Genomic DNA, 23,254 nt, shown 5'->3' on the forward strand with positions numbered 1-23,254 from the left:
CTGATCACTGATAAGGGTGGTATTGGGACAGTAGTGTTAAAAGCTAACTCTCAAGGCCCTTGGGCTATTTGTTCCAAAACCAAACAAGTTGGAAAGAATGTAGTTATTTTTTACCCCAATCTGTCTCTTATCGTGATATTAAAATCAAAGGCTTGTTGTGAATAGCCTAAAACTCTTTAAACAAAGTTAAAAGTCAGACAACAGACTAGGAGAAAACATTGGCAAGGTTCACTTATAAAACTGACTATTTTCTCTGGCCTAAGGGAGTTTTGTTCTTAGCGCTTATGATAATGACAAAAACCATGACAAGGGATGGGAATGATAAGGAAGCTATGAATGGTTTTGGAAAAAATCTTCTGTTAATGACTTTAGCGATAGCGAGAGCTACATGATTGAAGTTCATCTTGAGGCTGAATTCACATGCGATTGATGTACATCTCACATTATTGAAATCTTGGTTCGCTTGCTCGCGTTTCTTACAGGAAGTAGCTACTAATTAAATAGGCAATCTCCAAGGTCCAGATGAAAATGGAAAAAATTCGGAAAGCATTTACCCATGGTTTAAATGTCTATAATATAATATTACATCTTTAGAACCAAATGGCTCTTTGAGAAACTCCTTAATTAAGAAATAAACAATAGCTACTTTGACTAAATCATACATAGTCAATTTCTGGGCAACTTACAATTAACTCAGTCTTTAAGGGAATTAGTTGTACACAGTAAGAAACGAGAATCTAGTCGACTCCAAGATGCCAACTCTGAAGAATAGGGATATACTTCTAGAAGCATCACCAATCATTTGAAGTTTTATAATACATAAGACGAGGTGCCAGAAAAGCAGGAATACGCCATTCCTTTTACTCATCTGTTGTATTACCAATTCAAACTTCACCATTGGTGAAGTCAGCTTGATCTTCCATATGTCATAGACTACGTTTCCCTGACAGATGCATGAATTATAAGACTTTATTTCACCACTCTGTTGAGACTTAGAGAAATAAGACAAGATAGTAGTATCCAAAGGCAGTATGAGAGTTTGGCAAGATAACAAGTTTCCCAGGTCTACGAAACGAATGCGTTAACATTGGTAGAACTGATGTCATACATATTTAACAAGAACTGTATTTTCAGGTTGTTATAAACACAAAAGTCGCCATTCATAATTCATTAATACTTAAGTGAAAAATTTTTAAATAATTCAGATAGAAATGTGCTGATTGGAAGTGAAACTGTATTAGTTTTCATAAGGATTGTTTCTATCACGAAAGCAACCTGTTTTTAACATTGAAGTTTTACTGTGTGTGTGTGTGTGTGTGTGAGAGAGAGAGAGAGAGAGTCAATTAGAATGCTTTGGGTCGATACAGAAAAAAATTGGCCCAAATTGCCTTAGGCAACAAGGGACTGAGCTCATGGGTAATTGCAGGGGACAGGGATTGCTGCAGCTGGGGCTGCACTAGAGTCAATTTAAGACACCTACTCTGTTTCCTTTCCTACATCTCTGGACATTGTGCGCTGAGGAGGGCTCTACGTATAGGCGTGTTTACATCCTCATGTTTACAACGTGGCTGCTGCAGCTCCAGCCTCTCACCCTCACAAGTCTTAAGTCAGTGGACAACAGAGCACTGACTTCCTTCACAGGTCAAGCAACAAAGCCTCTGGAGTCTCACTGGCTCCGAATGACCTGGATTTAGTTAATTATTGTCTTTGAAACAATCACTCTTGCTCAGGGGAAGGTTAAAGAAATATTCCTCAGATAATGTGCCCTGTAGGGGTAGGATGTGTGAATACTCCTGGAAGCAAAAGAGAGATAAGTGGTGAGAAAAAAAAAGCAAAATCCGGGCCAGGAAATAAGAATAGGAGCAGCCTGCTCTTCATGTTTGTTGATATCTATGGTAAGCAGGACACTAGGTACATTTGGTTGGGAGGAGTGGAGAATGTTGTCCACTGTCCACATTCTCCAAGCTAAAGTGGGTTGCATTTTAAAGTAATCATCTGACAAACAAAATTACTGAGGATGGAACTTCAGAACACCGACACTTGGGGATATGCCTTTTTTCTAGGGGTGTCAGTATGGCGATTCACTCATGTCTATTTAGAGAAGTGTGGCAGATATATTTTCTAATTTTTATGCCAGTGTTTCAGAAGAAGAAGCCACAGAAGCAAGACGTAGAGTGGTAGCTGCCAGGAAGTCTAGTGCCAGGGTGTAAATCAGGTTCCCGTCCTCCCCGGGGCGGGGGGACAGAGAGGTGTTCTGGCTCAGACTTCCTGAGTTAACCCCGCAGTGAAGCCTGCATAACCTTGGAAAAGCTGTTTTATCTCTCTGTACCTCAGTTCCTATCGCTGAAAATGGAGAAAATAGCCCTACCTCCTCAGTTACTGTGCCTGGCACATACGACGTGCCGGTAAACGTGAGCTCTGATAAGTAGCATCTCTGACCCCCACATCTCTGTGCCACATCTCCAGCGAGAGCAAAGTCCCTGAGTTGGGCCGTTCAGAAACTTCTCTCTGCTTTTCTGTAGGTGGAAGGAGCTTAACTAGCAAACTGGGTGCAAATGCCCAGATTTCTGGACATCCCCAGCACGTGGTACCCAGTGGGGCTCCTTGAGATTTGTCGAATGAGTGCTGCCACCCTGGGTGGAAACTGCTTCTCATTCCTGGTGTATCAATTGCTTGGTAGTTTTATACATTTCTTCTTGATAACCTCAAACCCAGTGTCCAATGAGTGGATTTCTTTTGCCAGAAACCATTATTAAATATGCGTAATTCTGTTGAAGGACTTTCTTGACCCAGTTCCTGATCTCCAAGAATATACCGTATTAAACAGACGTAGCTGTACGCTCAGCATGAGTGTGGGCATCTAGGGTCCCTCAGGGATGTGGCTCACTCAAGCAGTCTCCCTCATGAGTAAGCCATTCCCTGATAGCAAATTGACGTGCTTCCCATTTTTACCACGGGGACATTGAGGCTAATGTCCGCCCGTTTGAATTGAGTCTGTGATATGTATTGTTTTGTACAACAGGAGATGGTGAACTTCGACTTTTAACTTTTCGCTTCCCTTGCTGATCTGCAAATTCCTCATAGGCTGTGTCTTTCCACGGCCCTTTGAACCAAGCATCCAAAATTAAAATACTATAAAACCTGAGAAACTGACTTTTTTTGAGGCAGAGAAAGAAGAACTAATCAGCCTGGTTTTTGCTTTGTTTGTTTGCTTATTAGTTTTTTGGTTAATTTTGCCTTTTTTTGAGCCGTTGAGCTCTTTTCTAGGCATGTGCCTAGGTCACCCCTGACCTCTATACAATGCTCTTGAAGCTGGCACCACAGCAACCATACCCATTTGTCTGCAGTCATGACTATGAACTTGGTTTGAGGTTTCTAGGCAAAGGGCTGAAGGCACTCAGGTGAGAACCCCTTTCCAGACCATGTCAGCATGCGGGAGTCTGCCCCACAAGGCCCGAAGCTTAGTGAGTTTTGAAAGCGCTTGTATGGAAGGTGAGGGAGGGATACTTAATGACAGTTTCCACAGAGAGGAGCTCGGAAACCAAGTACTGAGCAAAAATGAGACAGAGCGAGAAAACAGAAAATCCTATCAGGTCCAAGTCTCTCACACTCCAGTCTTTTCTTTTGCAAACTTCAGTTTACTTCCAAAACAAAGTGAGATAAGCCAGGGCTGAGCCCTCAAGCTGGATACCTGCTAGAGTCCAGCGCTGTCTTTGGAAAGAGCAGGGCGCATCTGTCAGTGATTTCTTCCCACTGCTCAGACGCACTCTGCTGTCATGCTACTTGCTGCAAGGCCGAGGGGGCGGCTTTGGAACCCAAACACCTGAGGCTTTATCGTTCTCAGAAAAAGGAAAGGCTTTCGAAGGGAGAGCACACATTATTTGAAAAAGTCATTTTAATGTCTTAATTTTCTCACATTACACTATGATATGCAAATATGAAAAGATCTCGTCCTCCTGCTAACTTTAAATATGACTGAAAATACCAAAAGGTGATGTAGCCAATTTATTTTCCTAAAATAGTTTACTTTAAGTTGAAGAAATACCTGTAAGGAGTATCTAACCATCTAGACAATCATACTTTTATTCCACAAATATTTCTAAACCCCTGCGCTGTGCTAGTTTCCAGGTGAGCCCTAAAGGGACAGTGACGGTTCAGGTGCTCAGAATATCAATAGAGACCAGAAGAGGGCCATAGAAATTCTGGGGAAGGGAAGCAAGTGTGTGAGAGGCAAGGGGAGGTCAAGGAAGGCTTTAGTGATGGCCAGACTTTCTCAGGGAATGAAAAAACGGTCAGCCATTTTGGTGGGAGTGGAGTTGTTTGGGCAGATATCGTGCTGGACAGTTAGCAATGTCTTTGACCCTAGGAGGTGTTTTTAGTGCCAGGGCCCCGATTGGAAGGGCACTGAATTTTGAACAGGGAAGAGACGTGATTAGGCTAGCCTCTAAGAAGACTGTTCTGGTATCTGGGTGAATCAAAGACGAATCTAAGAGGAAGCAGACGGGAGACAGAAACACCATTAGAAGCTGTTACAATGATCTGGAAAAGAGGTGAAGTTATGAGCTTTGGTAGTGAAGAAAGGAATGGAGAGAAAAGAACAAATAGAGAAACATTTAGATGACAAAAGTAAATGAGTGGGGAAGGTACCAGCACAGAAGGGGAGAAGGGATACATATGGCCTCCAGATTCATCTGTCATTCGTAGAATGATAGCTGTGCCACCGCCTGAGATGGAGACACTGATGAGTCACTTTCCTTCCTGACAGAATGACCAGGATCATTTTCTGTAAACAGAGACCAAAATATTAGAGTGCCTGATATTTATAAGGCATTTTCATATTTATCAGGTACTCCACTGATTTTAAGTCGTTTGACAATAATAACAAGCCTGGAAGACAGGCAGGGATTACCTTTTGGAGATGAGAAACTACAAGACAGAGAGGATGTCAGCTTCTCCACAATCATACAGCTAGGAAGTGGGAGAGCAGAACCTCAGATTCAGAACGTCCTTCCAAACCCATCCCTCCTCCTCCTGTAGCAGGCCCAGTTCTTTTGCGAGGAGCCATCTTCCCGCCCCAACAGGGGACACGCACAGGCTGTTCGTGTCTCGTTGACGGCGCTGCCTGCCTTCTTGCCCAGATTCCTGAACCTAGTTGCCAACCACGGTTAGCAATGTATGTTCTCGCTGTAGGATGTCACTGAGGGCTCCACACCAAAGAGCTATTTGTCATGCCTTCTTTTGTCTTTTGCCAGGTAGAATATACAAACGAAAGACCCATAAGTCCCTAGAAGAATTATACTCTTCGTAACTTTCACAGGACCCGTCATACAGTAGGTGATCGCAAGCATTTCATATATCTCTGCTAGAATCACTCTAAACTAACGCAAATTAATCTGGACCACAAAAATCTGTAAGTTCAGTATGAATCTCTAACCCGAGACTCGTAGCCTTACCTGCACGGCGCAGCTAAAGGATTTCTGAAAAGGAGAATTCAAGAAAAGAGAAGGAAAGAAAGAGAAAGTGTGTGTTTGGGGGAAGGGAGATGGAGCACGATGGGGCAAGAGTCGAGAGGACAGGGGCGGGATTTACAAGACAGGATCACGTCTATAGGTCTGTCCATTAATTTCCCACCAAATTCAATCAAATAGAAATTATGTCGACAATCCACGGAAATACGACAGTAAAGCATATCAACTTGTAACGACTCCCATTTGCGAGACCACGACATACCCGGGTAGTCGTAAACGAGGGAGGGACAACTGGGCATTCCTTCTGAGAAGCGTGATGCCAGCGAGGCCTGCCTGCTGTCGCTGGGGCAGTGTGAAAGACTGTCGAACTTAGTCTGAGTCCTGGCTCAGAAAAGCTGAGGCAGCAGAACTCAGGGAAATGCAGGGAATTTGAAGATTTACTATTATATATTTACTCTTGTAAGAGGAGAAGTAGATTTGGCTCTGGTGAGGAAATATGGGACATTGTTTTTCCATCAGAGGTGTTCATGAAAAAGGAGAGAAAGTGGAAAAGAAAGACACCCCTTCCAGCAGTTACATTTTTAAGGCAGGCACAGTGATGCATGGACGTGTGTTTGAAAGCAGAGATGTCTTTTGTCATCGGGGTATTGCAGAATCTCAAAGTTCTCAAAGGGAGGAAAACCTGTGAAGAAAGCCTTTCCTTCTAAATATTTGTTGGAGAGAACAAGCTTTCTGATAAAACGTAGGGGTGCCGTGAGTAGATGCGTGGGTGGCTAAATAGTGATATTTGCTTTCTAGAGCAGAGAATAAAAGAAAAAAAGAGGTAGAAATGTTTTAAGCTCAGAACTGTGGATCCACCAATTTGTTGATCACTGAAAACATTGGACTTTCCATTCTTCTTCCTCAATACTTCTGGGTTCAAGCCGCTGATGGCAGGGGGCAGAGGCCGGGAAGTGAGGAGAAGAAAATAAGGAAGGGGCGTCCGTCCTTGAACTTGGGGCTTCCCGCTCTAGAACCGCGCACCTCCTTCCCCACGGAGCCGTTCCTTTGAGGGGCCAGATGACACGCGAGTTCTCGAACACCTTCTCCCCAGGGAGCTGACGACGTGCGGCTGTTTCCTTTTCTTTCCCTCATGCCTTCTTTATTGGTATAATTTCTTTAAAACCACGGACTTCCACATACTCTGAAGAATGTCAGAGAGGGTTTCACGGACTTTAGTTATGTGGGTGTCGAGGGACACAAGACATTTCTTCGCCACGCAAATGCAGTTTGCTCATTCGAGCCAGTCCCTGCGCTTGAGACACACTGGCTTCAGTGAAAACATCCATGGAATTAAAAGGGAGCTGCCTCGGATTAGTTTTGCATCAAGTGCAATATGTAGCTCAACCATGATGGAGTGTCCTGTGACATCGCAGGAAATCGCGAGTTGCGGGGTTCCCTCCACTCTGAGAAACAGCGATTTGGGGTCAGTAATTTAGCCTCTCTGGAATACATTTAATGCATGTATGTATTAATTTGAGCTTTAAAAATCTTAACTTGAGGTATAACTGATATAACTGAGACATATATGCGAAACAAATTGTGTTTACATTCCTTCGAAGCATAGAGACCTGAGTTTTAGGAGTCTGAATTTTTTAGGAAATCCTTGCTGTTCAAGGATAGGCAGAATTCCTATTTTCAACCAAAAACAAAAGTCATATTTGCAGGAGTGAGAGGGGAAAACAGGGAAAAGGTCGGCAGGTAAAGAGAGATCATTAATGGTAAACGTGACCCAACCCTCCTTCAGAGAAGCTGTTTGTGTTATTATCTTTGTATACAACATTAAAATTTTGCATTTCAGTAAGAAAACAATAAGCAATGTTTCCTGAAAACATGGGAATTCCTCCTGTGGGTGTGAAATATGAAAATCCATCATTGAGGGTGACCGTTTAACCTCTTTCAAGAAAACTCAGGTAGCCTTTTGCCTCGTTGCATTCGTGAAAGCAAGATGCACCACCAGCAGCTCTGCTGGAGCCATTCGAGAAAGTTCAGCCAGAGTTCTCCCTCTTGCCTCGTCTGTTTAAACTGGCACAGTCTGATCAGAAATATGGCTTTAAAATCCACTCCCATTGTTCTCATCAGGATGCGAAGGATGTGTTGTTCTTCATCAGGTCAAAGTCGGTGAACTTCCTTGACTGCATCATCCAGAACAACACCAACCTGGCTGCAGAAATAATACTATCAGTTCTTTATACGGAAAAAAATATGTAAAAGACTTCAGTTATGAGTGTTTGAATGGAATAGCCAATCGATTATAGAAATCTTTTTTTAAAAATTTACTGTGATCTCAGTGGATTCGCCTTCAAACATATGTGGTTTATTTTTCCTCAGTTATAGAAAAGTATTTATGCTAGAAAAAAAAAAGCTCAGGTAGACTGCAGTATATTGTCTACATAAAGACTGCAGGCTTGTTTTATTTATTTGTTTTTTAAGAAACTAATGAGCAGTTCCTCCTATAATAAAATCCCTTGAATCCTGGGAAATTACCAAAAGAGAGAAGAATCCATTTCTGTTTTTCATTTCTATAGCTAATGAGAGATTTCTAATATTCTTTAATTGACCAAGAAACCTTAAACTGGCTTAAATATTAGTTAATTATTAGTTTGGAGATTAATGCCTGCTGAGAGAATTTCATGTTCCCACTTGTCCCCATGGATTTGATAGCACTTATTATAAGTTGTAATTACACTTTTATTTGTGGAGTTCTTTATTTCTTCAAATCTCTCATTAACCACGGGTTCTGCTTTTTCCGATTCTGAATATAAATCAAACTTCTAATTTGATTTAAAAGGCCATGTTTTTTCCTAGCACTTTAAATCTAGAATGATGGTAGAATGAGAAAAAAAAAAAATCTAGAGTGTTAGTTAGGAAATATAATTGGGAATTTGACTACACAGAGCAGAAATCAAAATAGTGTCTTAACCACAAAAGGTTTTGTTCTCTCAAGTGAAAGGAATCCAGAGTCAGGTTGTCAGGGCTGGGACAATAGCCACTAGGGACCCAGGCTTCTTTTCTGCCTACTCCATTATGGAACATTTTACCAGTGAGAGCATCTCATGGTCCAGGATGACTGATGAAGCTCCGTCCATGTTATATGACAAATGGCTAGTCACACTCTTCGATGGAACCATCGCAGAAGTTCTACACAGCCCTTTCATTCCATCTCTTTGGAAAGAATTCAGTCATGTGGACACATAGAGTTGGAAGGGAAGTAGAGAGATGTCACCTAAAGCTGGGCACATTGCCACTGCAAAGAAAATCAGAATCTTGTTATAAATGAAGAGGTAATGAATGATCAAGTGGGCAGTGAGCAGTCGCTGCCGTATAATTTAGAACTATTTGCATCAGTCAAAAATAAGAAATGAATTTTTCCCTTCAACAAATGGCAACAGAAATGATATAAGCTCAAAATTTGGAGAAAAATAGGTTGTCACCATCAGACAAAATAAAGAAAAGTTGTGCCTTCTCGTTATTGTATGGCCTCTGTATTCATCCCCATGGTCGGGCAAAGCGACGACTAAGGTGAGGTGAATTTCTAGGAATAACTGGCACGTCCCACGCTGTCCTCTCCCCTATTTCTGCCTAGAAAACTACAAATTTTCTAGCCGCTGTCCACTGCGAAAGGTGCTAACTTACTGCAAAACAGTCCTCTTCATTTAATTGAGTTCCGTTTTCAGCAGTGAAATCAATCTAACTCTCTAGTCCGTTTTTGTAAAAAGACTATTAAAATGTTAAAATCAATATATCTTCAAGGCTTTCCTCAAGTTATTAATCCTCAAGTTATTTAATCCAAATTATCTCATGCACATAGCTTAATCAAAAAGTTGTTTTCCCATATTTTTAATCTAAGATTCTATTAAAGGTGCTCTGATCAACATAATAGTGTTGCTAAAATTATTAGAGAGTAGCATGAACACTTTAACTCACTCTACTCCCTCTACTATGGACAGTATTACTTCTTCATATTTTCAGTGCTTGTTGGGTTTGTGCAGAAGGAATAAGGAAACCTAAAATCAACATTCTGTTTGCTTAGCTATAATGAAAAATAGCAATGAAACTAGTGTGACTGCTTTTTTTCTCTGTGCATTACATTAGTTATATATTTTTAACATTTATGCCCATGAACGATCACGTTGGCAATTATTCACAAAATAGCAAGATAAAATGGAAAAGAATGGATTTATTAGGAGGAGAAGCCATCAGCCTCAGAGTAAGAAGATCTGAGTGTGAGTTTCAGCTTCAGTTTTTTGAACCTACTGTGGGTTGTGACCATAGGAGTTATTTTATCCGCGAAAGAACAAATATATCTTCTAATGGGATTTCAGATACAAGAAACAACATAGTAGATGAAAAACCTTGTTCACAGTTTGGTTATTATCAGTGTAAGGTCAGGCATTCAGAGGACAATTAAAAATAAGTTAGGGGAAAGCGTTAGCTAAGAAGTATCTGTCCACTAACCAAGTTGGAAACATTTGACTTGTCCAAGATGACTCTTTGGAGTTTGTTTTCATTAGAAAAGGATGAACGTCAGACTCTACTGTGGTATTTGGGGTAATAGCAAACCGGAGTGAGTATCGTGCACATCCTAAGGAGCCCCTGGGGCCTTTCAAAGTTTGCTGTCTGTCTTGCCTTTACGAAGAGGGAATTTGCTAGCGCAAGCTGGAACTACGTTAGTACCTAGTAATGTATGTAACTACCCATTAGAAAGCAGGTTCTTGCCTCATTTTTCCATCTGTCATCTCTAACAATGCCCAACAAAGTGCCTTACACATCGCTCTACCAAAGGTTGCTGAATTAAGTGTTTAGAGCAATTAAAATCAATAGAATAGAACAAAAAATGCAGGTAGTTTTAATGTTTAGTCAACTTTCTAGGAAAAAAATTCCTTTTAAATATGGGAAATGGCAAAGCAGGGTGCTCCTGTGGAGCTTAACCCCAAAGCCTAACTTTATTTATCTAACACCCACGACCAGCCAGACACAGGCAAAACCAAGAAGGAATCTAACTCTATGAAGCGCCCACACCCAAATGTCTGTCACAGCATCCGTGCAGCAGACCCACCAATGGATGGCACCTGAGAGAGACCCTTACTTTTTTACTCTTAAACTAGGATGGAGCAAGGTCTCTCCCTATCTCTCTAGCATATTTGAAGAGAAGGTGGCGTTATGAGATAAACACACTGAAAAGAACTAAAACAGCTGATAATTGGTAGCAAAGAAAGTGAAAACAATACTATGGAAAGCATCCGTAAGGAATGCCAAACAGTATTCCTCCAGTGTCATTGTGTTTTGGGCAAATACCTTTCCAGGTCTCAGTATTCTTTGAGGAAAATGTGAATTATAGCCGAGGGCAATATTTATATTAACAGCGGTGACCCAGAGCCATGAAATGAAGCAAAGCAGTGATGTCATTCCCAGTATTTTCTGGAGACTAGAAGATACGTAATTTTTGAAAGTGCACGTGGTCAATTAATTCACATTCTGCAATTATTGCCACCCCTCCCCTACCAGAGAAGTGAACATAGTTTCACATCCCGACCTACTGCAGTGGGACTTGCAAACCAGACCCCTCTTGGGAGCTGAGCACGTCCGGACCCGCGCTGGGCTCTACCACGTGACCTGCGTTAGCCAATGGCAGGTGAGCAGGCCTGCCGGATGCCACGTCCAGCCAGGTGCTTTGAGCAGCCCTGCAAGTTTCCACCAGCGCTCTTGCCCCTGGGGTCCATCATGAGGATGGCGTGTTCTCACATCGGGGGCTGCTGCCCCAGCCTGAGTCCTGCAGGGAGAAGACTCCAGGAGGCACAGCCACCACCCCCTGCAGCCACCGTGTAACAGAGGGAGAAGTAATTTTGTTGTCATTGTTGTTATAAGCCACTGCACTTTGGCAGGTCTTTGTGCAAATTCAGTGCTTTAAAATGGTTCCTGTTTGTTTGTTTTAAGGACCAGCCTGTAAATACTTAAGGTAAAGTATCTCAGAACTTTACATATTTGGAGACCCTCCTTCCCCCAACTGTGGTAGATAATTGAGGTATCACTGTGACTAGCACTTGAGGACATGATGGGAAACGGGCCACAAGCAGCCTCGAGCAATATATTAACTGGATTGTACCCCCCTCACCCAGCAAGACAGGAAACCAAGACTCAGGGAGGCCTTCTGTGGGCGTTCCTCCTTGGGGCTGGGGAACTGGCCTTCTAGGTAGGGGCAGTAGGGGGCCGGGGTGGTCTCAGGAGAAGGAACTTCCTCAGACTGGTGATATTGGATGATGTCATGAGGGTGTGGGCTAAGGACAGATGGCAGCCACCTGCCCTCCTTTTAGAAAATTTCAGGGGTCGGGGGTGAATCTCTCAGATCACAGACACAAAGCGGGAAGTCAAGTCCAATCTTCTTTCTGTCTCTGGAAAATGCAGCGCTTCAGTACGAACTTGGAGCCTGAAAATGACCGACTGCGTGACTATGCACAAATTATTTCACCTTCTGCCTTACCACCAAGGATTAATTAATCATCGCAAGTTGTCTCGTGACTACACAATGCTAAATACAAATAGAGGAGACCCTCAAATTCACAGAGTTGTGACTTGTGGTCTTGAATATTCATGCTTGGCCACGCTAGTCCACTTTCTCACTCAGCGACGATGCTTTGTTTTACTGAGCTCTGAGAGTCCCCTTCTGTTTGGGAGGTACGAGGGGGCCTGCACGTGGTGTGTGGCTGCAATACTGATGCCTTGTTTTGTTCTCCTTGGGTAGATACTGCCAGGCACAGTGACAAATGCCTGGAAACACCAGCAGTACCTGATGCACATTTTCATCCCTGAAACTTGTCCACGTTAATTTTGCAGTTCAGAATTATTTAGGCACACAAGATCTTTAAAAGTGAATGTGCACTTCAGGAGAAAATACAGACACAGAAGAGTTAAGAACAAAGATTCTGGTGTGAGGTAGTCCCAGTTCTGCCCCTTGATATAGTTTTAGACAAATCCCTTCAACTTTCCTGCATCTCAGTTTCCAAATGAGTAAGAATGGTACCTACTTCATAGGTATGTGGCTAGAATAAAGTGAACTCTAACTGTGAAAGGTTTAATACCTGGAACATGCTCAGTGGATATTAGCAAAGATTGTTACTTTTTGATAAAATGTAAGGTTTCCTCCACATGTTGGAAACTGTGGAAATTTAGAGACTCGGGTGCAAAAGAAGGGAGTGGTGAAGGACTTTAGGGCGTCACGGGGGAGGAATAAGGAGGAATGAAGGAGAAACACGATGAAATGGGGAGGAGGAAAAAGGAAGAAGAAAGGGCCACAAATTCAAGATGCACCTGTTCTCAGTGGTGTCCAGCTCCCAGCAGCGGTCCACGTGGGCTGGGGATATACTCCCCGAAGTCGGACAACAGGAAAACCCCAACTCCAGAATGCTTGCACTTTCTCTGCTGGGTATCAGACCATGTGTCTGAATTCGGAGCTCTGAGAAGTCGCTGCTATAAGAATTAAGATGCACAAAGTAATTTGGAAGGTTGTAAACCTGACCTTCACTCTGTTTCAGCCTGGACTGATGAGTTCTATCTAACTTTTCCGGTTCGCTTCTGTGTAGCCACGCCCCTTCCCTGACTCTTCTGTGGAGTGAGAAGGAGAAGTCAGCATGGGGTTCCCCAGAGCACCTCATGTGTCTTGCACATCATGGTGGGGTGATATATATTTTGGATCATATTGTTGGATTCAGTTTGTCTTTTACTGCGACTGTATTTGTCTGCCAGTGTCTCAGAGGAGGTGATAGATGTAGGTAAAAGCCCAGAGTGTGATTGGCAGAGACATCTGGACGGAATTAGAAAACTGAGAAAAGGCTTTATTAAAGCAATAGCAAGTAACTCACTCTGCTTCCCTAATATCTAGGAATAATTTACCTAAAGATCTTTGTGCATAACAGTCGTTTAATAAATGTAACAAGCTTTAGCATTGCACTGGGCCACTGTCAGGCTTGTTTAGTTCATGGATGCCAAGGACTCGTGGGACTTATTTTCTTTACAAAAGTCCTATCAGCTATGAAATAACCGGCAGCAATATCAATAATCTTGTCTTGTGAATGCTCAGCTGCTCCAGCCAGTGCAAAGGCCTGACAAATCAACCTTCATGAAAAGATGGGTAGCACCTGCCCCAGGCTTGGACTACATCCTCTTCCCTTTGGCTACTGCTAGTGAGTTGAGTCCTCTACCCTGAACCAGTACTATCAGCATCAGCATCACCAAAGAATTCGTTAGAAATGCAATTACTTAGGTTCCACCCTCCAATCAGGAACTCTGGAGTAATTAACGAGCCCCCCAGGTGTTTATGGTAAACCTCTGTTTTATCTTAGAAATTAAATACTTGACCTTGGGGCCTTCCTTTGATGGCGGAATGGTTGTTTTCTTCTCTTGCACAGCTCCTTCAGAGAATCTGGTGCTCTGACATTGGAAGCCAAGTGTGGTGATGAAGGTATTTCTCCTTAGAAGGAAAGCATCCTCAAGATCTAGAGAGGAATCAATGACTAAATTGTCAAGGAAAGAAAAAAAAGCCAGTACTCGGATTATGACTTTTAGTCTGGATCTTCCTCCTCCAACGGAACTGATTAACAAGTTAATTATGCAAATTTAGGAAGATTTTTTTTAATTGAATTTAGTCCAACCATGATAGTAGTGCTACATAAGGAAACGTTTCTTAGCAAATTTCAAAAACATCGATTAGTATTCTGGTACTGAAAAATTTTTTGAGCCAGATAGACATTAAATATGCTGGCTTCCTATTTCTGTAACTACAGCTTTATAGGATCTATGGATCTAATACTTAACTAACCAATGGCCAAATCCAAAGTAACCCCTCCGCCACCCTCCCATCACTTACCACTAAACCACCACATAGGTGGTTTGTAAGAGGGGAAGATTTAGAAGTTAGATGGAAACAATCTTAGACGTTTAAAGCATTTGCTGCATAGAAGAACATAGAATTATCTTGTGTGCCTCAGCAGAACAGAGCATGATGAAACATTAAGAAGAGATGATGGCATACTTTCGTTCGATAAAAGGGAAAATTTTCTAACTTTAAAATGCTGCCCCAAGATTAAACAAGTGACCTTGTGAGTTCAGTGTTACCGATATGGACATTTTTCATTGATGCCCTAAAGAAGTTTTATTCATTGGTTAAAGGTCGGTCTAGGTAAACTTTAAGATCTCTTTTGTCTTAGTCCATAAGGGCTACTCTAACAAAAATACCAAACACCAGGTGACTTAAATAACAAATATTTATTTCTCCCAGTTCTGGAAGATGGAAGTCCAAATCAAGTCACCAGCAGATGCAGTTTCTGGTGAGAACCTACTACCTGATCCGTAGACGGTCACTAGTGTGTTCACATGGAAAGAAGATGGGAGAGCTCTCTGGGGTCCCTTTAATGAAGGCACTAATCCAATTCATAAGGGCTCCACCCTCATCACCTATTACTTCCCAAATGCCCCACCACCTAATACCATCACATGGGGGGTGGTTAAGACTTTAGCATATGAATGTGGGGGTGGGAGGGACACAAACGTTCAGTCCATAATGGCTTCTAACTCAGAGATTCTATCATTTGTTTTCTAGGGTGTCTCCTTCCCATTAGCCCTATAAGGCGGAGGTTGCTAATAACAAAACCTCCAGAAATCCACCGAGACTATAGGTCTTGATAAACTTCTCAGGGAGCCAGACTCACTCAGTAACCGTAAGAATCTAGTTCTACAAATGACAACAACTAATATTTTGAAGTCATCAAATGCTGATGTAACAGGTTTTGATAATGTTTCACCATAATCAACCAAAAGAATTATCGACCAGAGATTCACGATTTTATAAAGAATTTTCTAAACAATACAAGCTCCTCACTATTTATAGCCATAAAATAGTTCTGGGCTTTGCTAATCTGTCCATCAGTGAAAACTGGTTTAGTTTCTCCCCCATTTTTATATGCAAATTTTACACGTACACCCAATTCAGATAACATTATTTTTTCCCTTAATAAGTAAACACCATCTACCTTTATACGCATAATGTTTTAGCGAGCTTACACATATAATTGAAAATGGCTTTCCTTTTTGAACTCGGATATTAAAATCAGCCCAACCCTGTTGCATTATAATCTCTAATATCACATCAGGTTTTCATAAGCTTCCTTTTGGCAGAACACATGTGCTTAAGAGTTCACGGAAACCAAATCAGTAGAGAGAAGGGATTACTGTAGATTACTCTGAAATATGCATTGTTCGAAATAGCCTCTGGTGACCAGCTTTCATGAATGGCTGATTTTACTTGTGAGGCACTTCATCTGGTTTAATTATATCAGCTCCTTTGTGTGACAAGTGCTGTTCTTGTGTGCGCTAAGAAATGAAGGTTTAAAACTAAACAGAGTAGTTAGAAAATAAATTCTGGCATTGGAACACCACTGGGTGTTTGTGGAGCAGAAGTCCAGATGAAACCTAAGGACTTGTCCAACTGTTTATAAAGACACTCCGGTGACAATAAACAGAAATTTGCCACAAATGTCCATGGACGTAGATCATAATCTGAGCCTTTTCAGGAAGACTATCTTACAAATAAGACAAATATTAGTTTAGGGTGATAATAAGGCTCTTAAAATTTTCATCCTACAAATTCCTGCAGCTTACATCTTCATAAAGTTTACTCTTCTGTGACAATAGAGGAAATGCTAGCTTTAATTAGCTAAAATATTTCCCAACTTCTGTACAGACAATGAACTAAGACAGAAGTCATATTTTAAGTTTCAAACTACTACGGGACTTTCATGCAAGTAGAATCATTTAAATTAGTAAACGGTAGCGAATTTATGGTTTTAAAATCTACCATATCTCTTCCAGTGCTACTTCATCTCCAAACATTGATAAATATCTCTAGGGTAATTAGCAAAATTCAGATAATGATTTGAGGGTAAGAAGATGAATTTGATCAGACGAGAATACCATATATCAAATGAGTGTCAAAAAATAAACAATTTGCGTTCATCGTATGCTTTATGCATGCTTTATGGCTAAGATTAATGTTAATTTTCATAGAAAGGCCTCTAGTTACTCACTTTGTTGTACTGCAATGATATTTTCCAAGATTGTAGGCCTGGACTTCACTTGAAATTTTAATGGAGTTGTTCTTTTAACTCGATAAATGTACAACTATGCATGTTAGTCCCTGGGAGGTGAGTATACAGCTAAAGGAAAGACAATCATCTGAAGATAGCACAGGGATTTAGCTACATATAAAGCACACGAGGAAGATGATTTTGTCATTAGAAGACTTGGAATCATATACATTTAACCAATAATAAAAACAATATTTCCCAGTAAAACTTGCGAAGCAGTATTTTCAAAATACCAATACATGAACTAATCTGAATTTTAAGGTTTTCCTGAAAATGTCTCTAAGCAAAGGATTTGACTCAAGTTTGGGCGTTTGATTTTTTAAAAGGTTCTCCTATAAGTAATACTATATATATAGTATTTCCTTTGTTTTGCTAATCTGTATATATCAGATATGTCATCTGATACATATGATATCTATGTCAGAGCTATTTTCCATAATTTTTGCCCCTGTCTTAAGCTAGGAACTAGAAATGAATATGCATCCTTTACACTCTATTTCCCAGACCTCCCTTTCTTGGTCATCACACGTGAGGCCAGCAGGACCCCTCAGAAGGCACTTGTATCTCCACTCTCCTGTATTTAAATAAACCCTTAGAAAATGATAAAGAACATTGTATTGGTGGTGAGCTTGACCTCCTGGAAAGTAGGCCAGTGGAATTCTCTTGGCTATGGCTTAATTTATACATTAAGTCAGGTGTTCCTCTTTCCTCACAGAGCTTTTAACTGCAAGAAAATATTTGGAGAAATGCTTTTGAAATATAAATACAGCATTTAGTTATCTTTTAAAAAAATTTTCTTCAACTTAAATGTATCACAAGACTCGTGGAACTTTAAAATACGTTTGTATTCTGCCAGATTATATATATCAGAGCAACAAACTGAAAGGAAATATGCCCCAAAAAAACCCCAAATCTGTTAAAAGTACATTTTTTGTACCTAGGAATGGTTGAACTTGAAGCTGTGAAGACTATGTTTTATGTTTCTTCATTACTTGAAATATGTGTCTGTGTGAAATATATTTATACGCATATCTTAAGTATGTGCATGTGTGTGTGCACACATGTGTATATGCATGTGTGTGTTCGAAAGAGAGAAATGCATAAGGTACCGATGAAACTCGATGTTTGCGGCACAGACAGGAGCAGTAGCACTCAGCAAACGCTTCGCCTGCTCCACCACATTTCCAGCCTCCTCGTAGTTGGATGGAGCCATGTGACTAGTTGCAGCCAATGAAATGTTAGGAGTGATCTGAGTCACTTCCAGGTTGAAGCCATGAAAAGCTCCTGCAAGATTCTGTAGTTTTTCCTTTCTCTGCTTCTTAGTCCACTTATTGGAGCAACAAGACAACAGTGCCCCCGTCGGCCTGTGTCCATGCACGACTGGGCAGAGCAAAGCTCCCTGCCAGCTTGTGTGTGACTCGGAGACTCGGAGTGTGATGATGAATGTGCTTTTATTGTGTTAACCCACTGATATTTGAAGTTTATTGTTGCAACGAACTACTTCTAAATTAAATCATAAAGTATATGATTTATTACATTAAATATATATATATACTTCAATATAAATAAACTGTAAGTATGTAAAACCAATGGCAAATTGACCGGAATTTAATGTAATAAATCATATACTTTAAGACTTAGCTAAGATGCCTCAGACCACATCAGCAGTTCTGTTTATCAGTATTGCTATCTTCTCGCCAAACCCATATAAATTGAAGTTTCCAATGCTCCTTTTTTTGGAACTCCAGTAATCTCTTTGTCATCATTCTCTCGGACCTCGGTGCCACCATTGGAACTGGTGACCATTATCAGAAACTTTAGACACTCGGTAGCATCTGCTTGGGGAATATCAGATTCTTCTGGCTCTTTTCATAATTTTTAGAGCATGTAGTTTTCCTTCGTTTTGTTAATTCCTATTTGAAAGAAGCTGGACAAATCTCAGCCTTGGACTTTTCGCGTTTTTTCGTTCGCTCATCTTGACGTGGTTCCTGTTCTCACCTTCGTGGGGCTTGGTCTCAAAAGTACATTTTCTGCTAAAACCTCTCGTTTCATTCTTATCATTACTCAAATCTATTCCTCCACAAGAAGACAGAGGGGAAACCTAGAAAACTTAAATGTACTTATTTCTGCTTTTATAAATGCAAAAAAGCACTGAACAAAAAAAAATCTATGAATTTAGTAAAGAGAAAACCCGTCTCTCGCCCTCACCAAATCCCAGGAGTAACCGACAATAACACTTTTTGTGAATAGATGACTTTTCAGGATTCCTTCCGATTTCAGGATTCACAATGTTGGGGGAAGAAAGAGGAGAAAGGGAAGAAAAGCAAACATTGTTCAAGGAGGAGCTCATCCTTTAACCAAGTGTTTCCCCAAAGGTGTTGCAGGTCGGAGATGCACGTTTTTCGGCTGACATTGGTTGTTGGAAGAGACTTATTGTTAGAGGGGCATAAAAATGTTACTGCCCCAGAAGGAGACTCTTGTCTATCTTCTTCGCTTGGAGTTATAATAAATGAGCCTGGGAAATGGGCTTCCGGGGCATGAACAGTAGATGAATGTTGCCAGCTATGGGGTTGTTAAAAAGAAGAAACTAGCTCCTTCTTGGTTTTGCATATATCAAAGAAGGTAGCACATCCTGAAGGCTTCCTTGAAAGAGAAGAAGTGATGTATGGGAAACCTGAAAGCCAATATTAAGGGAAAAAGGGCCACGGAAACTGATGCTAAGAAATGTATGTAGATTGGTGGCGGCTGTGGGTGGATGTGATTACCAGCTTTTTGCAGGCATAATCCTGTTTTGCGTCACTGTGGTGATAAACTACATGTGTTCTGGCTATATTCAACTTCTAAAAATGGCATGTTTGCTGGCCTCATCTCCCCTGCTGTGTTGGTTGGTTATGATGTTCCTTTTTTTCTGTGCCCTATGGAGTGCATTGCTTTGTTCTGGAAACAGTTCTTTGCCCCATCCCTGAGAGGTGTATTTCTGTGCTGAGTGGGTGGTTCTCATCCTGTGTCTCGCATGCTTTACGTGTACGGGCATTCATTTGTAAAGTTTTGTGTTATCTTCAGATTAAAAAAATAAAAACAGTATGCCATCACTCGTTAACAACTCCTATGTGGTATCAGGCATTTAGGACAGTTTCAAGGCTTTAAGGGGGGAAAAAAAAAGTGAATGAGAACTTTGTGACTAGGGCCAGATCGACAGTCTTAGAGGTGACAATCTGGATTGACCCGTGGAACTAGGTATGCCATGAGCCAGCAACTCTCAAACCCTTTGGGTTCAGGAACCATTTATATTATTAAAATTTATTGAGGACCCCCAAGAGCTTTTATTTATAAGATTATAGCTATTGATATGTAGACATTAAAGCTGAGAAATTTTTTAAGTAGTTATTAATCCTTTTGAAAATAACAATAATAAATCTATTATATGTTAACTGATATATTTTATGAAAATACCTGTATTTTCCAAAGCAGAAAGATGTGGGTGAGCAAAGTAGCATTGCTTCACATTTTTGCAAATCTCGTCAATGTTTATCTGAATAGAAGAGAGCTGGGTTCTTAAAGCAGCTTCTGCATCCAGTCTGTTGAAATCTGCTGTTTTGGTGGAAGTCTAGGAATCAAATTCAGCCTCTTGTGGATAAGTAGTTGGAAAAGGAGAAATATTTTCATAGTTTTTTCAGATACTTGTAGATCTTCTTTGATACTATACCAAAACTTGACAAGTGGTAATTTTTTAAAAGTTAGAAGTGGTAAGAAATCTGAAACCATATCGATGAAAATTTTAATACTGTTACTTTAAAATCCAACAGGTCTTCATGTACTTCGATTGAATTTTTTTTACTCATGTATGATTTTGTAGCATCGGATTTGGTCATTTGGGAACTATTGGGTCAGCAGATCAAGCAAATATCCCAAATGTCGACACATTTCATTTTACCATATCAAAAAATAACACTCATGAATATCAACACCAATGTCATCGGAAAGGTTTTCTGTATTGGCAAGCTGCCAAGCTCATAGTGGCAAATCCGAGCGTTCCAAAATCCTGGTTTTAAGTTGAAAGCTAGATTTCTGTTGTTGGCAGCAAATGCAGCAAATACTGCCAGTTGTTTTCCTTGAAAAGACAGTCTCGTTTCATTCATCATTTGAGAAAATGACTGCCAAATATCTAAGTCCAACTAATTCTTTCAAGTAAAAATGGTGATTATGAGAAAAAAAATGGTATCAATTCAGCCCGCAACTAGGTCACACAAGTGTTTTTCCTCAAGAAAACCATGACACCTCCACAGGCCTTTGTATGGACCTCCTAGCTCCTAAAACAGAAACTGGAAAAGATCTGTAGTCAAGGGTTCAAGGTTAAGAAAATGAGTCATTTTACTGCTTCATCTTAAGTGAAACTGGCTTTTTGAAAAACTGCGGTTTTACCCACCGTTGCTCTTACTCCATCCGCGAAATAGCAACAAAGTAAAAACAGCAAATAACGTGCCAGTATTCTTATCAAAATAGTTGTGGCTTTGTGGACCCCCAAAAGGATCTCAGGGTTCCCCCAAGTTCGCAGTCACCCTTAGAGAACTGCTACGGTGGACGAAGCAGGACCCTTTTGCCTCAGCACCAAATGCCGGACGGGGGGAGGGAGGGTCTCGGTGGAGACAGAGACCCCCAGAAACCTCCTGGGCACTGAAGTGGGGTCCGGCCACACAGGCACATGCGAACTCGACTCTCCTCCCAGTGGGCATGAAGTCTTCCCAGTCTTTTTTTTTTTTTTTTTTTTTTTTTTTTGTCTTTTATATGTGACTTGAAACTTTTCACGTCACCTGTAGAGTTTGGCTCAACTGCTTTAAACACAGTTCTGTAAACTTTGCCCGATTGGCCATAACTACAATTGGCATATTTCGTTGAGGGCTTGGAGCACGATTCCTCAAGCTCCCTTTCCACGTGTGAGAAAAAGCTCTCTTTACATTTCTTCCATTTTCGACTGTTTCTCAAGACAAATCGTTAGTCTCTAAGGGCACTTGTCGCCCGCCGCAAAGTATCCAATTCAAACATTGCATCCTTGTCTCTGTTGTCAGGTTCTGCATTTTGTCTGAGAGAGTTTTTTTCTTCTTCTTTTTCTTCTTTACTTCTTTTCCTTCTGGAGGTGGAAACCAGGCAGTGAGAGGATGACAGGCTTTCAAAGGTCAGCTTTGAATAAAGAATTGTCTGTGTGCAGTTTTTGCACAGTAGCGTGTTTTGTGTGTTTTAGCGAAGGGAGGTGGGATAAAGGATCGAGCACTCCTGCGGGCCAGGCCTGTCGAAAGCTCTTTACCTCTCAATTCCCGTGTTTTTACATACAAATCCCCTAAATCAATCATAAACTGTGACATAAGAAATGTCGGTCCCTCCTGTACCTTTAACTCTCCAGAAAGGAAAGTCACCTTATAGGCTAAAAAAAAAAAAAATCTACTCTGCCTCCCTTCTCTTCATTAGGAAATGATGTTCAATGTAGTTTATACCAGGCACCATTAAAACTAATTTCCTTTTTCCTAAAGGAAGAAGTAAAGTAAGGAAGATAAAGAAAAGATTGCCCAGCAACGCTGATTGGGGTCCAGGGAGTGTTATCAGCATCCTAACTGTCAGGAGTTTTCAGTTCCGTGCGTGGCTGACCCTTTACCTCGGAGGGCCACCGTTTGCTGGACACAGTGAGTCTAACTGTCCCTTCTAGGTCACTACAGTCAGCAGGAGTTGTTTTGTTCCATGGTGAGTGCAAGAAAACCCTGCTCGGTCTCTCTCCACACCCCCGTGCAGGCTTTGAGAGGTGAGCAGAGTTTCGCTACGTAAACGACCAGCCCTCTAAGAAATTCTGTATGTAACTGTTCAGGCCGATGCACGCTCTGTGGGAGAAAGCCCTATTTCCTTCGTTTTCCTGTTCTTTTGTGCTCGTATCAGTTTTCTCATGATTTAAAACAAATGGGCAGAAACCAAACAGTCGATGCAGAACAATCGTTGGCTTTCAGTATTCGGCATGCCCAGCAATCACTGAAATAACCCTGAGTTATTACCCCCAAAAATCCAACTCTGAATCTTACGTATGGACTTCAAGAGCCACGGGACCAGTCGGAGGTGGCTTGTTTGGTCACTCTGCAGATAATGGAGTCAGGACCGCCTTGCTGCAGACACTAGAGTTTTGTTCAAAAACCGATTACTTGTGGGGTTTCTCCCTCTCTCCCTCTCTGTCTCTAATTACAAGCTGCAGAGTGAAAAGCATTAGAACTGTTTACAAAACAGCTCATAAAGTTTAAAATAATAGGGGTGTGTGTGTGTGTGTTTGTGTAAACAAAGATACTGTGTGTGGCTGAGGTAAACAGTACACAGCCTTTCTTCTTTCGCTGTCCCAGGCCACCCTCCGGAATGTAAGACGCAGACATGCGCGATGGAGTCCCTTTCCTCCTGCTCTGCAACACTCACACTTAATTCGTTATGTTTATTTATCTGATGCCAGTTTATGGTTGCAGATCAAAATACAGACCCTCAGATACGTGGGGACAGAGGAGCTCATGAAGTGGACCACTGTCTAATTAATTTTAGGGCAGCCTACATTCCCATACAGACATTCCCTTGTGACATCCAAGAGAC

The 23,254-nt window shown here is 41.2% G+C and overlaps 1 protein-coding gene across 7 annotated transcripts in view; it reads left to right on the top strand.

Annotated features, from left to right (window-relative positions):
- The window catches only part of SULF1 (sulfatase 1), a 143,564-nt gene that overhangs the window by 53,102 nt on the left and 67,208 nt on the right, over nt 1-23,254 (top strand). For 3 of the 7 annotated variants that reach the window (XM_039841816.1, XM_039841821.1, XM_039841817.1), the window contains exon 3: nt 22,171-22,320. The exons of 3 other annotated variants lie outside the window; for them this stretch is intronic. The gene's annotated coding sequence lies outside the window, so the exon portion shown is untranslated. One more of the 7 variants, XM_039841820.1, reaches the window with a different exon arrangement.

Source organism: Pteropus medius, unplaced genomic scaffold (genome assembly GCF_902729225.1).
Source record: "Pteropus medius unplaced genomic scaffold, Ma_sr-lr_union100, whole genome shotgun sequence".
Lineage (NCBI taxonomy): Eukaryota > Metazoa > Chordata > Mammalia > Chiroptera > Pteropodidae > Pteropus > Pteropus medius.